Source organism: Pristiophorus japonicus, chromosome 4 (assembly GCF_044704955.1).
Source record: "Pristiophorus japonicus isolate sPriJap1 chromosome 4, sPriJap1.hap1, whole genome shotgun sequence".
In the NCBI taxonomy this organism is placed as follows: Eukaryota; Metazoa; Chordata; class Chondrichthyes; family Pristiophoridae; genus Pristiophorus; species Pristiophorus japonicus.
In genome coordinates, this window is record NC_091980.1 from 276,725,955 (window position 1) to 276,741,787 (window position 15,833).

At 47.8% G+C, this 15,833-nt stretch overlaps 1 pseudogene; it reads right to left on the bottom strand.

The window, feature by feature from the left end:
• Positions 1-5,129: 5,129 nt before the first annotated feature.
• LOC139263527 (U2 spliceosomal RNA) lies at positions 5,130-5,308 on the bottom strand (annotated as a pseudogene).
• Between the last annotated feature and the right edge of the window lie 10,525 nt (positions 5,309-15,833).

Consider the following 15,833-nt stretch of genomic DNA (forward strand, 5'->3'; position numbering starts at 1 on the left):
AGAGGGGTGCGCCAGGGATGCCCCATGTCCGGCCAGTTATATGCCATCTGCGTGGAGCCTTTCCTGCGCCTCCTGCGGACGAGGTTGACGGGACTGGCTCTGCAAGGGCCGGGCGTGGAGGTCGTCATCTCGGCTTACGCCGATGACGTGCTCCTCGAGGTAGAGGATCCTGCTGACCTGCGGAGGATGCGTGAGTGCCAGGAGATTTACTCGGCCGCATCCTCCGCCAGGATCAACTGGGAGAAATGTTCCGGACTCCTGGTGGGTCAGTGGCGGGTGGACTCCCTGCCGGAGGAGCCTTTTTCCTGGAGCACGACCCACCTCCTCTATCTGGGAGTCGAACTTAGCCCCGACGAGGAAGCCTGGCCGGCGAACTGGCAAGAGCTGGAGGCCAAGGTCGCCACTCGCCTAGGGCGCTGGCCAGGACTGCTCCGAGTGCTGTCCTACAGGGGTCGAGCGCTAGTCATAAACCAGCTGGTGGCCGCCATGTTGTGGTACCGGCTGGTGACTTTGACCCCTCCTCCTGCGTTTGTCACCAAGATACAGAAGAAGCTGGTGGACTTCTTCTGGAACAACAGGAAGCACTGGGTCTCTGCCGCGGTCTTGAGTCTCCCGCTTGGGGAGGGCGGTCAGTCGTTGGTGTAAGTCAGCACCCAGCTCGTGACTTTCCGTCTTCAGACCATGCAGAGATACCTTTACGTCAAGCCCCCTCCCAGGTGGCGTGCTCTGGCGACGTACTTCTTCCGCCAGCAGCACGGCCTCAACTATGACACGCAGCTCCTGTTTGTGAGCTTGGGGGGCGTCAGGACCGCCTTCCAGGAGCTGCCTGTCTTTTACAAGGAACTCACCAGGGTCTGGAACAAAGTCTCCACCAAGCGCAGCTCTCCACCGGCTGGAGTGATGGCTGTCCTGCAGGAGCCGCTGCTCGGGAATCCGTACCTCCACGACCGAGGTTTTAGATGGCGGTCGAACGAGAGGGCTGTGGCTGGTGAGGTGACCAGGGTCAGGGACCTGCTCGATGGCGGAGGAGCGGGCTGGATGGCGCCAGACACGCTGGCGCGGCGCCTAAATTCTGCCAACGTCCGCCGCGCGGCCGAGGCCATCGAGTCGCTAAAAACAGCTCTGGGCCCCGACTCCGTTCGGTGCATCGAGGAGGCTCAAGCACGTGGGGAGATCCCGTCCGAACTGACCCCCGTCCGGACGGAATTCCTCATCGGCGCCAAACCCCGGAACCTCCCTCGGGAGCCGGCGCCTCACAACTTGAGCCGCCTCGAGGAAATCCCCTCCGTGCCTTTCAGTTCCGCGCGGAGGGGTTTCCTGTACGGGCTGCTCCTGCACACTCTCAACTTTGCCATCCTCTCCTGCCGTCCGGACACGCCATGGCGTACCATCTTGCCATCCGGAGGAGGAGGGGGTCCCCGATGGAGGGCACTCTTTGCGGGAGTCCTCCCAGTGTTTATCGGGGACTTGGCCTGGAGGGTGGTGCACGGAGCAGTGCCGTGCAATAAATTTTTAAGCCGGTTCACGGGCTCCCAGGCCGCCTGCAATTTCTGCGGTCTGGAAGAGTCCGTGTTCCATGTTTTTATTGAATGCACGAGGTTGCAGCCCCTGTTTTATTATTTAAAGGGGCTGCTCCTGAAATTCTGGCTGCACTTCAGTCCCACACTCCTGATCTTTGGGCACCCTGTGCGGAGGGGAGCGGGCAGGTCCGAGGGCCTCCTCGTAGGACTGCTCCTGGGCACGGCCAAGGGTGCCATCAGCCAGTCCACGCAGCGGGCGGTCGAGGGGGTCGTTCAACCTGACTGCCTTCCACACGTACATGCGCGCCAGGGTGTCCTTGGAGATGGAGCACGCGGTGTCCACCGGTACGCTCGCGGCCTTCCGCGAGAGGTGGGCACCGGAGGGACTGGAGTGCATCATCACGCCCGGCAACCAAATTTTAATTTGATTTTATGTTTTAAAGTTTAATTTGTTTTAATTGCCGGTGTTTTAGTGTCCCCCTCCCCTTTTGTAGGGGGCACTTGGAGGATAAAAATATATATATATGATTTTAGTGCCCAAAAATAAAACTTAAAAAAAAACAAAAACACAAATAAAACCAAAAAAAAAAAAAAGGGCCTTGGAAATGTTTGGTGTGCCCCCCAGATCGGGGGGGGGGGGGGGACACGATTTAAGGATTAATGTTTCAGTTTCCTCCCAAAAGAGTTCTGTGGACCTGCACCCCAAAGTCTCTTTGTTCCTCTACATTTTTCAGTGTCGTACCATTTAATGTGTATCCCTTGTCTTGTTCAATCTCCCCAAATGCATTACCTCACACTTATCCGGATTGAATTTCATTAGCCACTGTTCTGCCCACCTGACCAGTACATTGATATCTTCCTTCAGACCACAGCTTTCTTTTTCATTATCAACCACAGACCCGCAACATTCAAGTCCAGGCCATTGATATATACCACAAAAAGCAAGGGACCCAGCACTGAGCCCTGTGGAACCCCACTGGAAACAACCTTCCAGTCACAAAAACACCCATCAATCATTACCCTTTGTTTCCTGTCTCTGAGCCAATTTTGGATCCAACATGCCACTTTGCCTTGAATCCCATGGGCTTTTATTTTTGTGATCAGTCTGCCATGTGAGACCTTATCAAAAGCTTTGCTAAAATCCATATACATTACATCATAAGCACTGCCCTCATTGATCCTCCTTGTTACCTTCTCGAAAAATTTAATCAAGTTAGTCAGACACGACCTTCCCTTAACAAATCCATGCTGACTGTCCTTTAATTGATCCATGTCTTTCCAAATGAAGATTTATCCTGTCCCTCAGGATTTTTTCCAATAATTTTCCCACCACTGAGGTTAGGCTGACTGGCCTGTAGTTACTCGGTTTATCTCTTTCTAAACAATGGTACAACATGAGCAGTCCTCCAATCCTCTGGCACCACACCTGTAGCCAAAGAGGACTGGAAAATGATGGTCAGAGCCTCTGCTATTTCCTCTTTTGCTTCTCTTAACAGCCTGGGATACATTTCATCCGGACCTGGAGATTTATCCACTTTCAAAGCTGCTAAGCCCCTTAATACTTCCTCTCTCACTATTTATCTCATCCAATAGTTCACACTTCTCCTCCGTCATTGCAAAGTCTGCATCACTCCTCCCTTTTGTGAAAACAGATGCATAGTATTAATTTAGAATCATACCCAATCTTCTGCCTCCACACACAGATTTCCTTCATGGTCTCTAATAGGCCCCACTCTTTCTTTAGTTGTCCTCTTACTCTTAATGTATTTGTAAAACATCTGGGTTTTCCCTGATTTTACCTGCCAACATTCTTTCATATGCTGTCTTTGCTTTCCTGAATTATGATCACTACCACCAACATGCTCTCCCACTGATACCCCTTCCACCTGCCCCACTTTATTCCCCAAAACCAAGTCCAGAACCGCCCCCCTTGTTCGACTTGTTACATACTGGCTAAAGAAGTTGTCCTGAATGTATTTTAGGAATTATGTACCCTATGTACCATTCACACTACCTTTTTCGCAGTTAATATTAGGGTAGTTGAAATCCCCCATTCTTACAGCTCTGTAGTTTTTGCACTTCACAGCAATTATCCCACATATTTGTTCTTCTATCTCCCTCTGACTCTTTGGGGGTCTATAGTACACGCCCAGTTATGTGATCACCACTTTTTTTGTCCTTCAGTTCAACCCATATGGCCTCGTTTGATGATCCCTCTAAGATGTCATCCCTTCTCACAGCTGTAATTGTTTTTTTAATTAATACTGTGACCCCCCCCCCTCCTTTTTTACCCCTCTCTATCACGTCTGAAAACCCTGTAACAAAGAATGTTGAGCTGCCATTCCTGCCCTTCTTTCAGCCATGTCTCAGAAGACACTTTTTCATCCCACATGAGCTGTCACAACATATTACAGTACTAGTAGACTCAAATTTCATTAACTTTTACAGTCTGTGGTGCAGGTATGTTCAGTGTTTTACTTTAGTGTTTCTCCTTTGTAAAAGTGTCTTCTACTTCCTAACTGTGGGGAACATTCTAAATGTTTCACCAGTGGAAGGTGAAATGAGCTTGATGGCTGCAGGATGCCAGTATCTGTCTCTATGAATGGAAGTGAACTAATACCTGGCACTGGGTCAATAGATGGCCTGGAAACTACATGCGTCACTTTAATGATGCATTTCCTGTCTGAGTCTCTGTTATTTGAGCAGGGCATCTGGCTATTATGGCGGTGGATTTGCCCTGAAATACATTACCACAATCCAGTGGCAACTCCTGCCATTGCTCTACTGCTGAGAATTCCTTCAGTATAGTCAGAGATCTGTGTGGGAATATACTGTGGGCAGTAATTAAATTATTGAAACCATGCATTATGACTGTCTGAATCTGATTCCCAGTAAGGTGACTCCAGACTGCTAGAGATTGGACCCTGTGGTCTTTAGAGCTGCAGTTAGAGCATTTGTTATGGAAGCTATAGCTGAGCCGAGGACCCTGTCCAAGGGAGGCTTCACTATAGGGAGCCCTGGAGGTCTGCGCCTTGGTTAGATAGTCATGCAGCACTGCACAGGTGTGAGTGTTATATTCCTCCAAAGGTGTCCAAAGTGGTGCAGGCATCTTGGCATACTCTCAAATGACTGCATGAACTGCTGATGTTGAATGACCATATTGTGTTGGTAGGCAAGCCCTACAAGATTAGACTCCCTGTTGTTGAAGGAGCCCTTGAGCTGACCCTCTAGCAGGTAGGACATAGTTCTTCCAATTCCATCTGCACTTGCTCCTCCTCACTTACGCTCTGAATGCTGCAAGTAAACCACTTCTCGAGAGAGAGGACCTGCATACTAGTGTATGATGCTGCACTATAATGTAGAGTATTCCTTTGTGTAAGGGACTGAATGAGTGAGCGAGTGAGCGATTTAGCGAGTGAGTGAGTGAATAAAGATTCAAAAATGAAGAATGACACTAGTCATGGAAGAGACCTTCAAGCTTCCTTCCCCACTCCCTCTACTGGCTTCAGATTTTTTTTTTTTTTTAATCCAATTTCGTTCCAGATCAACTCTAACGCCAAAGATCACTTTGCGCCAATGTGTTTGATCTTAGGCCAAAAGGCCGAGAGGTGAAGTTGCACCGTTCCTGGAAATATTGCAATACCAGGTCGGTGCATGGAGTGGACGGGACATGCCCCTGATCCAGCTCCCTGTCCAAAAATCAATTCAATATCATGTCCCCATAGGGGATATTAAACTGATAAGAACAGATACTACACTTGATCTTAGCCAAAAGGCTCTACTGGCTTCAGATTTTTTTTTTTGAAATTCGTAGCCAATCGTTCCAATTCTTTGTCAAATCACAAACGCCAGAGGTCACCTTGCACACGCCAAGGATCACTCTGCGCCAATGCTCTTAGCCAAAAGGCCTAGAGCCACTGCACCGTTCCTGGAAGTACTGCAATACCAGGTTCGTGCCATGGAGGTGGATGGGTCAGGTCCCCCACACACCTCCGTGGAGGTGGATGGGTCAAGCCACCCCACCCACCTCCTGTTTCCAAAAAAGCAAGCATATACCTTCCTGATCCAGGGAGAACCCTGGCTTCAGATGCAGAATCTCCAGGGCATTCTCCTCTTTGGGAGTCAAGTGTCTTAGATGAGATAATTCCCCTGCTCTAGTCTGCATGTGCTACTGTCTGGTGTGTATGACCTTAACCTGCAAGCAAATAGTTTGGAATAAGGAATGTGAGACATGTGTCACGCAAGTGCCCAGCTCATTAGTCACATTATGTATTTCCTGGGAGAAAATGATCAACGTTTATATACAAAATGATGCAAGATCTAGTGAGTCAAGCTGAACACCTGTACCATAACCTCCATTCCCATCGAATGGAGATTTCTCATTTGCATTTTCTCTGGCAGGCTCACAAAACAGGATTGACTTCTCCAAAGACGATTAAGGAGAGAAAATAAGAATGCACTTGAGTTAAAACAATGGACTCAACTTACCATTACTTAACATGTTAAGCCACCTGACATATCAGCAATTACAATGATTAACCCTTTGAACAATTTGAAAAAATGACAAAATTACTAGAGGCTTCTGCTGCCTTTCAAAAAACTTAATGAAATCAAAACTAGGTGAGAACACTTTGCCAGGTTGAACAATGCAGTCCCATGAAGCAAAGTAGCCACTTGCAATTGAAAGGTTGTCCGTGAGTGACCTGTGGAATATGGCATGATGTCGCTGAAATGGTAGGTATGATGTGCATAATAGGTAAAATTCTTGATAATACTATGAAACATTTGTTTGAGCTGATGGTAGTTGGTTCTCCAAAGCACTGTGACCACAATGTCAAGTGCATTATTCTTCTGTTCACAATAACTAAACTCAAATAGGTCATACCTAGGATAATTTGTTCAATTCAGACCAAAGCTATTCACTCCATTCACGAACCTTTGATTATATGCAAGTTTCTTATAGTAAAGTACATTCAATAGGTATGCAAAATTAAAGCAACTTTTTTTTATTATGTTATAGTTCACAAAAGATAGAACTATTATGCTGCAGCTTTTGTCTTTTGGAAACATTTGCAAACATATTTCTGAACAGTTTGTCAGAAAAATATGGTTTAGATTTTAACTCCCTCTGGCCAATGGAAACCGGACGGTAGTGGAGTTAAAATGGAAAGCGGTAGATTTACTACCCTTTTCCTGCTCTTCCAGTGTTTATTTCTCAGGACCTTTCACTGGGTGGCCAAGGCATCCATCTGAATCAATCAAGAGCTTCATTAATCTATATCAAACAAGATCCTATGATGTACATAGGACCCCAGTGGCATTTTCACTGCCTGCAGGGCAGACCATCCGTTGTGGATGCTCTGCTCAGTAATACCTGGAGGATCAGCAGAGGAGGCCCCTCCAGGTCAGTCTTTTGTGGGTCCAAGAGCGGCATGAGTGCTCCTCTGGCTTCCACAAGAATGATGTGGGTCACAGACACCCAGGGCTCCCCCGCCCGCCCCTCCTCTGCGATCACAACCCTCCCCCTACCTCCCTTGTGTTACCTTATTCCTGGCCAGGTGAGCCTCTAGATGGCCCGATATTGCGTCGGCCTGGACCCAGCGAGCTGCATTGGGCTGCTGCTTGGCACCCGCTGCCCTCCACACGTATTAGGCCCAGCCCTCAAAATGGATTGGGCTTCCTGCCATCATTATCGAGTAGCTGGCTGGAGTGTTTCGGCAGTCAAACGTTCGATACTTAAAATCTACCCCGACATGTTTGCCAGTGTAGCCCTGCAGAACAGTGAGAAATAAAACATTTATGTTAAGGAATGGATATGTTCATCAAGGTTGGGAAATATAAATATGTTTCAGGCCTTTTGATATAATCTGAGAGACATTAGCCATTATGAGGCATTATTTGCTTTTCAGGACAATGTATTTTTTTATTCTTTTCTTCTAAAGTTATATTTTAATGAACAGGGATGTTATGTAACTAAGATATTACTTTCTATCATCATGTTCCAGTGAATTGTAAGCACTTCATATATAAATCTTATCAGTTAGTTACATTTTAACCCAACATTAGGTTTAGTTTATAACTATAATTCACTGATCTCTTCTTTATAGGCCACTGTACACAATCAGAAGCATGAGATCAAAGACAACGGGCCCGAACTGGGTCAACGAGCTACCCAATATCGCCCACAGCCGCCGAGGTACCGCACCAATAAACATTTTTTGCCGCGATTCCTCATGTTCCGCATGGTGGGAGTTTCTTCGGGGAAGTACCTCTGGCACAACTTCCTACCACCCACCGATGCTGGAGGCTCCAAAAATGTGCTTTTGGTGGTCTAGGATCCACTAAGATGCTGCTCCCACCCGCCAGAATGACCGCTGGAGAAAAGGTGCTCTGAGCTGGCTATAAATTGGGCGGCAGATATAATCACGCAGAGTGCTCCAGAGCTGCACATCCCAGGTAACATACATATGCTGCTCCATTATCACACCCTTAGAATGAGTTCACAGATGGAAATTAAACTGCACAGAAATACTTCACAGATGTAAATGAAAAGTACTCCGTTGAATGGCAGGTGTGGTATAGGAAGTGGAAATGAGCTCCAAGATACAGTAAAGGCTTGATGGAGATGTGCTATAAGGGTTTTTAGAACATTGCAGGCAGAACAGATTTATTGAGACTATGGGCCCGAATTTGATGAAGGTCTCCGCCCGCCCAAGTGCTGCCCAAAGGATCGCAATGTCACTGAAAAACATGTCGTATCAGGGATGCGGCTCGACGATGTTGCACCTAAGAACATGTGGACTGAAGTGCAAGAGTTAATGTGTGCCGTCCAAGTTGTGCAACTATCTCTCATTCTATGGCAGCCTTCCTGCATTGGTTGTCTACTCGTTTTGCGAGGTAGCCTGATGACAGGGCCCATTAAAGTGTCGCATCATATGTGGACGCCAAGATATTGCTCAGAGACCAATACACCTGAAGGAGATTTGTCTGGTTCTCAGCACGTACCCCAGATGATATAAAAAATAAACACTGACCAAGAGTTGGTGAACAATGTGTCTGTATTGAATAGTGCAGCATGGAAAGTGACAGAACATGCAAACAAGTGAATTCAAAAATTGTACATTATTTCCAAAACCAGTCAAGTGATAATCCAAACGAACCATGTGAAACAACAGCAACAACTTAATGAACAGTTAACGACATCAGCAGCACCAACACCCAACCCTCTACCCACTACTACACCGCTCTTTTCGCCCCTCGATGTGAGGCCCATCGTTCTCTTTATGGCTCTGCTTTCACCACGGTGATGCGCACCTCTGCCCCTCACCGCCTCTGCTCCATGACATTGTGCAGGAGGGCAGCCAGAGAGCTGCTGCCGTGTTTGTCTTGGAGAGAATGTAAGGGATGAGATGGAATCCGCTGGCAACTCTGGCTCCCCGGGATCTGTCGGCCTTGCTGGTGTGGCAGCATGACATGGGCCAAAAGCATCAATTGGCACATGGTCTCTACAGAATTGGTGTTTGATCCATTGCACTGATGACATATTGGCAGAATGCTCCTCTGCAAAGGTGGCGATGCTGGCAGCTATTCCAGCCATGGCCTGCAGCAGATCTCGACCTATCTCGACACTTGTCCTCAACAACTGGACCATTTCCTGGATTGCTGCCACACGTCCTGCATCCTCATCGGCTTGTTGCATCATCATGGGTGGTTGTGGCTTGGAGGCACGTCTTCTGTGCCTCCCAACACTTGTTCTGGCGTCGTCTGATTCGAAGCCCAAAAAGTCGAACACTGAAACTGATGTTAGCCGAACAGCTGGCACACATGTCAGGAGGCTGGAGTCCTCCTCTTGAAACTCCTCGACCTCAAGTGGTACGAAGACTGGGACTTCTCCCTCCTCTTCCTCTTGGTGTTTGTGACTCTGGGTGGCGGAGGTGGATGCGGTGGATATGGGTGATCTGTGGATGGGGTGAGGCGGGGTAGAGGAAGGAACTGATGTGTTGGGCTGCTGATAATGTCGAGGTGGAAGGCATTTGTGTTTGACACTGCCTTTGTGTGTCAGAGGTGGATCAGGTGCATTGATCGGTGCTGTACAAATCAACATCTGGAAGTAAAGGACAACATTTAAGTGTATAGCGGGGCGGGGGGGGGGGGGGGGGTGGGGGGAGGTTGGTCATGCTGACATGTGTAACGTCACATTTCACATTCTTACTTCAAGGACTTCCATCGCTACATGAGCACACCATTAATGGATGACACACAGTGCAGTGAGAAGCATTTGACATAACGTTACATGACCTTGCATGACATGAGCGTGACACAGACCGGAGATGTGGATACGCTTACCATGCTCTAGCATGGGATCTGCATCATGTAAGAATAAAAGTGTTTATTAATGATTAACATTGACTTGGTGCATGTATAAATGTTAAAAGTGTAGATTACACGGAAAGGCCTGTTTGTGTTGAAACGAAATGAAAGCCCACAGGTTGCCAGCATGGGCTGAGTTTTGTAAGAAACAAAATGGAAGCCCACAGAGCTGCCGCATGGGTTTTGTGTATTGAAAAGGCATTTAAACTAATCAAGAGATGGCTGAGCCAGGCCAGACAGCCACATGTGTGAGGAGGGCCAATAAGGAACTGCCCTGAAACCAAGACCCACTCCTGAGGCTTTTTGAGGGACAATGGCTTTTGCGAGGTATAAAGAACTCAGCAAAAGACTTTTCTCTCTCTCCTCAACCAGCCAGCCAAAGGGAAGTTACGTATATTACTCTTTATTACAACCTCATTGTATCTGTTGTAACTAAGGTGGATGTGCATGTATGTTAATAAACTGTTCCAATTGTTTTAGAAGAATTGGCTCACTGTCAAATTTAATGCCAGAGATTTACAAATCTTACAACTACCCTGTGTGGTGGCACGGGGGTGGTCACCCACCATAGCCAAAGCACGCTCCTCTAGGCTAGTCACCTCGATGACATCTGGTGGGCCCCCTTCCGTGCCACTCTGCTTTGATGTGTTGGATGCTCTTTTCTTCTGCAGAAATAAAAGTTGCTGCCTTTACCCATTTTGCTCATGCAACACACACACCACACACACACACACACACACACACACATACACAGATCAAACGGACACAGAACCTTTTGGAGTAGTACAGAAGTGCAACAATGCATGCTTATTTACTCTTGCTGACGCAACCATATCGTTCCATCGTTTCCTGCACTGGTCTCCATGCTGCACAATGTTGCCCACTGAGGACACGGCCTCTCCAATCTCCCACCAAATGCGTCTATTTGGGGTGGTGCAGACTTGCCATGACCATCTCGGGTGAGGTCTTTATAACGATGCTCCACCTCACATATAAGTTCCTCCAGCTCCACCTCAGTAAACCAGGGCCTCCCACCATTAGACTTCCTGTAAGCTTTTTTTGGACTCATGATAGCTTTCTTAGATGGATGATTGATGATGATCTCGTTTTTCTCTCTCCAAATCTGACCCCTTTGCAACTGGCAGGTGCAAGTGAGTAGCGAGCTTTTATGAGCATGCGCAGCTGTGCCATCAGCCCCAATCGTGGGAAAAGTGATGTCATCGCCCACAAGAAACTACAAAGCAAAGTCTAAATCTCAGCCATGCGCGATGCACGGCCACCGATGTTTGTCGAGTCGAGAAGCCTGCACCTACTGCCCACTGCTGCTGCCGCCCGCTCGCGCCCGCTCCCACCCGCCGACTCCTGCTGCCTGCCGCTCCCGCAGCCGCCGACAGAACTGCGACTAAACTCCCGCCTGACTGGCCCCAGCGGCAGCGGGCGGCAAAAACTCACGTTCCGCCTGGGGACTGCTGAGAAACGGGTGGGTCTTAACTCCCACCAAGTTTGGGGCCAGAGCCTTCCCAGATAAGATAACTTTGTTAGTGAATGGAGTTCCTGGCTCTCCAATACACTTTACAACCTCTTCCTATCTTTTGACTTATTAACTCCAAATATTTTTGGAATTAAGTATTATATTTTATAAAAAATATATGATATGAAGTCTCACTATGCAAAACTAGTAACAAATTTACTAATGCATTCATATGAAATTCTTTTGACAGTTACTTTAATGAAAGGGTTAATCCAACACATTACTGACATTATACAGCACGATTTCAACTAAAAAACATTTTAATTATCTCTATTGTGCTATTGTGTACAATATTTGAAGAGTTTGCCATGTAGAAATGTTCATATGATGATAGTGATTCCTGGAGCAGTGTGGTAACACCAGTTTGCTATCACTTTTCAAAAGACTATTATATATTTCAGGAGTAGCACTAAGTCAATAAGTAGTCTCCACACATTACACTTCTTCATAAAAGGAAGCAAAACAATCCAAGTGCAGGCCTGGCTGGAGGCTTACATTTCCCATGCAAGTGCAGAGAGCCCCACAGCAGTCATTTATTCCAAAGCTTTTCTTTTCCTCACTCACAACGCTTGCATATCATTAGCAATCTCTTTGGTGCCAGACCACATTTGGTTGATGCGCTGCTGGCTCTGCATTGGTGAGTATGGTTATCTTTGCAATGCAACACAAAATAACCATTCACCCACTGAGAAGCTTCCACCTAATGCGGAGGGCTGGGATGGAGACAAGCATTCTGGTACAGCCTCAGAGTCGATTTCTATTCATTGGAGCCTGTGTTGTTGTCTTTTTGTTGTATGTGGTGCAGGGAGTGAATGTTTAAGATGGTGGATGAGGTGCAAATCAAGTGGACTGCTTTGTCCTGGATGGTGTCGAGCTTCTTGAGTGTTGTTGGAGCTGCACTCATCCAAGCAAATGGAGAGACCTCCATCGTACTTCTGACTTTTGCCTTGTAGATGGTGGGAAGGCTTTGGGGAGTAAGGAGGTGAGACACTCACCACAGAATACCTAGATTCTGACCTACTCTTGTTGCCACAGTATTAATGTGGCTGGTACCATTAATTTCTGGTCAATGGTTACATCCAGGATGTTGATGGTGGGAGATTCAGCAACAGTAATGCTGTTGAATGTCATGGAGCGGTGGTTAGACTCTCACTTGTTGGAGATAGTCATGCCAGACAGTTGTGCGGCGCGAATGTTGCTTGCCACTTATTAGCGCAAGCCTGAATGTCATCCAGGTCTAGTTGTATGCGAGCATGGACTGCTTTATTATCTGAGGAGTTGCGAATGGAACTGAACACTGCAATCAGTGAAACTGCTTACCCACTAAGCAACAGAACTATATTTTCCCTTTCCCCACTCACTGGAACTTTCGCAACCTTGACACAATTCTGCTCTGCCATTGTTTAGTCCCTTCTGCCGCTGTCTCAAAAACAATTTCTACCAGTTGGATCCATGCAATCAATGCCTTCCTCTATTTTCTGTGCAATAGCAATGGCTTCAAGGAGAGATTGAAGGGACTAGTCAGATTCATCTCAGAGAGAAACTGAGGGGATTGTTTTTCAGCATAGTCTCTGCCTCTGCCAGTGTCTGTTCTTTATCCTTTACCCTTCATTTTTCTATCTATTGTTATTTTCACTTATACATTTCCTTGGGCTAGAACCTTCACTTTTTTTGCATGCTTAACGCCCACTTAACACCCATTTTACTGCTGAAATGACGTATAATGCCCATATTCGCCTATTTTGGCACAAAATGGAAACTGACGGGCATTTGTAAGAAACTTATCGCCGAGCGTTACTTTCCCCATGTGCTGAATGCCCGGAAAAAATATTATCTCCCGCCCACTGTTTTTGGGCGGAATCAGCAGAATGGGCGAAATCAACGCCCATAATATCACCCAGCGTTAATTTCCGCATGGATTTAACGCCGAGATTGAATAATACCGTCCGCCCACTTTATTTTGTCGTAAAGAGCATACTTACTGAAACTAGCAGCCATGAGATCGCCCAGCTTTAATTTCACCACCTCACACACATATCACTCACCCAGAAAACCACCCAGAAAAAGTGGAACTAACCGGAACTAATCACAGCGCTATGGACATCATGTTCGAGATCACACGTTGCATCCTTTAAAAGGCTGCTGTGCTTCAATCTCGGGGGGAGTTCGGATGTACTCTGCAGGTCGTTGGAGTTGATGTGAACATCTGAACAAGCATCTTGACCATACTGTGACCAATTGGAATTGAATATGTGTCTTCGTCGGGACATTCCTTGTTTGTGACCAATCGGTGGAAAACAGAGAGCTACTGCAATGGGGCCTTTCCTTTCTCACCCTCTCTTGGTGACCAATTACATGCAGCAGACTCGAGATTGCCAAAGGTACGCTCCACTGCATTATGTGCCCAATGTAAGACGTGACAGACTGATGAGGAGGACCAAACATTACAAGTACAAGGAGAAGCATTCTTACCTTGACTTGCCCGACACCACCTTCCTTCGGAGACTGCACTTCCACAAAGAGGTTATCACTAGGGTATGCCAGCTGATAAGGGCAGATCTGAAGCCTGCCAGCACCATCAGTACTGCACTGCCTGTCGAGGTCAAAGTCACCACGGCACTGTTGTTCTACGCCTTGGGTTCTTTTCAGGCCACAGCTGGAGACATTTGCGGACTGTCTCAGCATGCCACACATTGCTGCATTAGACAGGTCACTGAAGCCCTGTACGCACACAGGAGGGGCTTGATCAGCTTCCCTATGACCAGGGAGGCACAGAGTGAGAGGGCTCTAGGATTCTCCAGAATTGCAAACTTCCTCAAGGTGCAGTGAGCAATAGACTGTACGCACATCGCGATGCAGGCACCTTTTCAGGATGCAGAGGTTTTCAGGAACCGCAAGGGATTCCACTCCCTGAATGTCCAACTGGTTTTCGACCACCAGCAAATTATACTGGCAGTGAATGCTCAATTTCCGGGCAGCATCTATGATGCTCACATCCTGCGTGAGGGCACTGTATCTGACTTGTTTAACAATCAGCCACTAGATCAATGCTGGATGCTTGGTGACAAAGGATATGGCCTCGCCGCCTGGCTGATGATCCCCCTGCATGACACCCACACTGAAGCTGAGAGGAGATACAATGAGAGCCACAGAGCAACTCGCAATATCGTGGAGAAAACCATTGGAGTGCTGAAGCAACACTTTAGATGCCTGGACCACTCAGGAGGCGAGCTCCAATACCACCCTGAGCAGGTAGCTCAATTCGTGGTGGTGTGCTACATGCTGCACAGCTTGGCTATCGGGAGGGGACAAGAATTGCCTGATTAGTCTGACAGTCCACCTCACCAGAGAGAGGAAGAGGAGGTCGAGGCGGCAGATGCTGACATCGGCCCAGACAATCAGGCTGACTCTGAAGCCATGCCCCTGTCCTCCTGTAGACTGCATGAAAGGGCCCATGGTGGCATGATAGCTGCAAGAGCCTTACGTAAGGAGCTCATCAATGATCACTTTGCCTGAAAGAATATTGGTGTTATTTACAAGGCTGACTCACTGCTGGGTGTGCAGGTGATACATCAATGGTGGGTATCACCTTGGTACAGTTAAAGTTTAAGTCGATTCAAGTTAAGTGTAATTATACCCTTTGATGTTAAGGAATCACCAGGGTGCAACAGTGCAGCCATCTGAGCCAATGCCTCAAGGTTTTATTAAATAAAAAACATTTAAACTGAACATTAGTCTGAAATCATCAGTATTTCTGTACAAACCAACCCTCACCCCCCGCAGCGCCCCCCCCACCCCCACCCCTGCTTCTCCTTCCCACCTCTACCCCTTCCCCTTCCCCTCCTGACTCCAAGCCGCCTGGCCGAGGAGCTCCTCAGGCAATGCTTCATTGTGGGGAGGGGGGTGGGAGGGGGCGGTGACGGCCAAAACGCTGCTTGGACGGATACGGGAGAGGACGGTCCCGAGGTGGGAACGTGCTCCGAGCCAGAAGCAAAATTTTGCTGCTGGCTCTCATGTGTGATTGGCAATGGGGTTGCAGCACCTTGGGGTGCAGTACTGCGCTCTGGGACCACTGGGAGCCCCCTGCCACCAGTGTTCCTGGCTACCAGCTCCATCCCTTCCATCTTATTTGTTGGACAAAACTCGGTGCCAACTATGTTCTTGGTGCTTAGTAGGTTTTTTGCTACTGGTGAATCTCCCTCGTGCCTCCCACAACAGCCAAACAAGCACACACCACAGCCACACTCGCTTTCAGTGCCTTTGAGCTCCCTCTCTCTCTGTCTCCTCTTCTGCGCATGTCATGATGACCCTTGACCTCCTGAATCGTGGTAAACGAGCAGTGCCATGCCGTTGCTAAGGACGGCGACACTTTCCGGCAGAAGGTCCATTCAGATCGCTCGCGGTAACGCCTA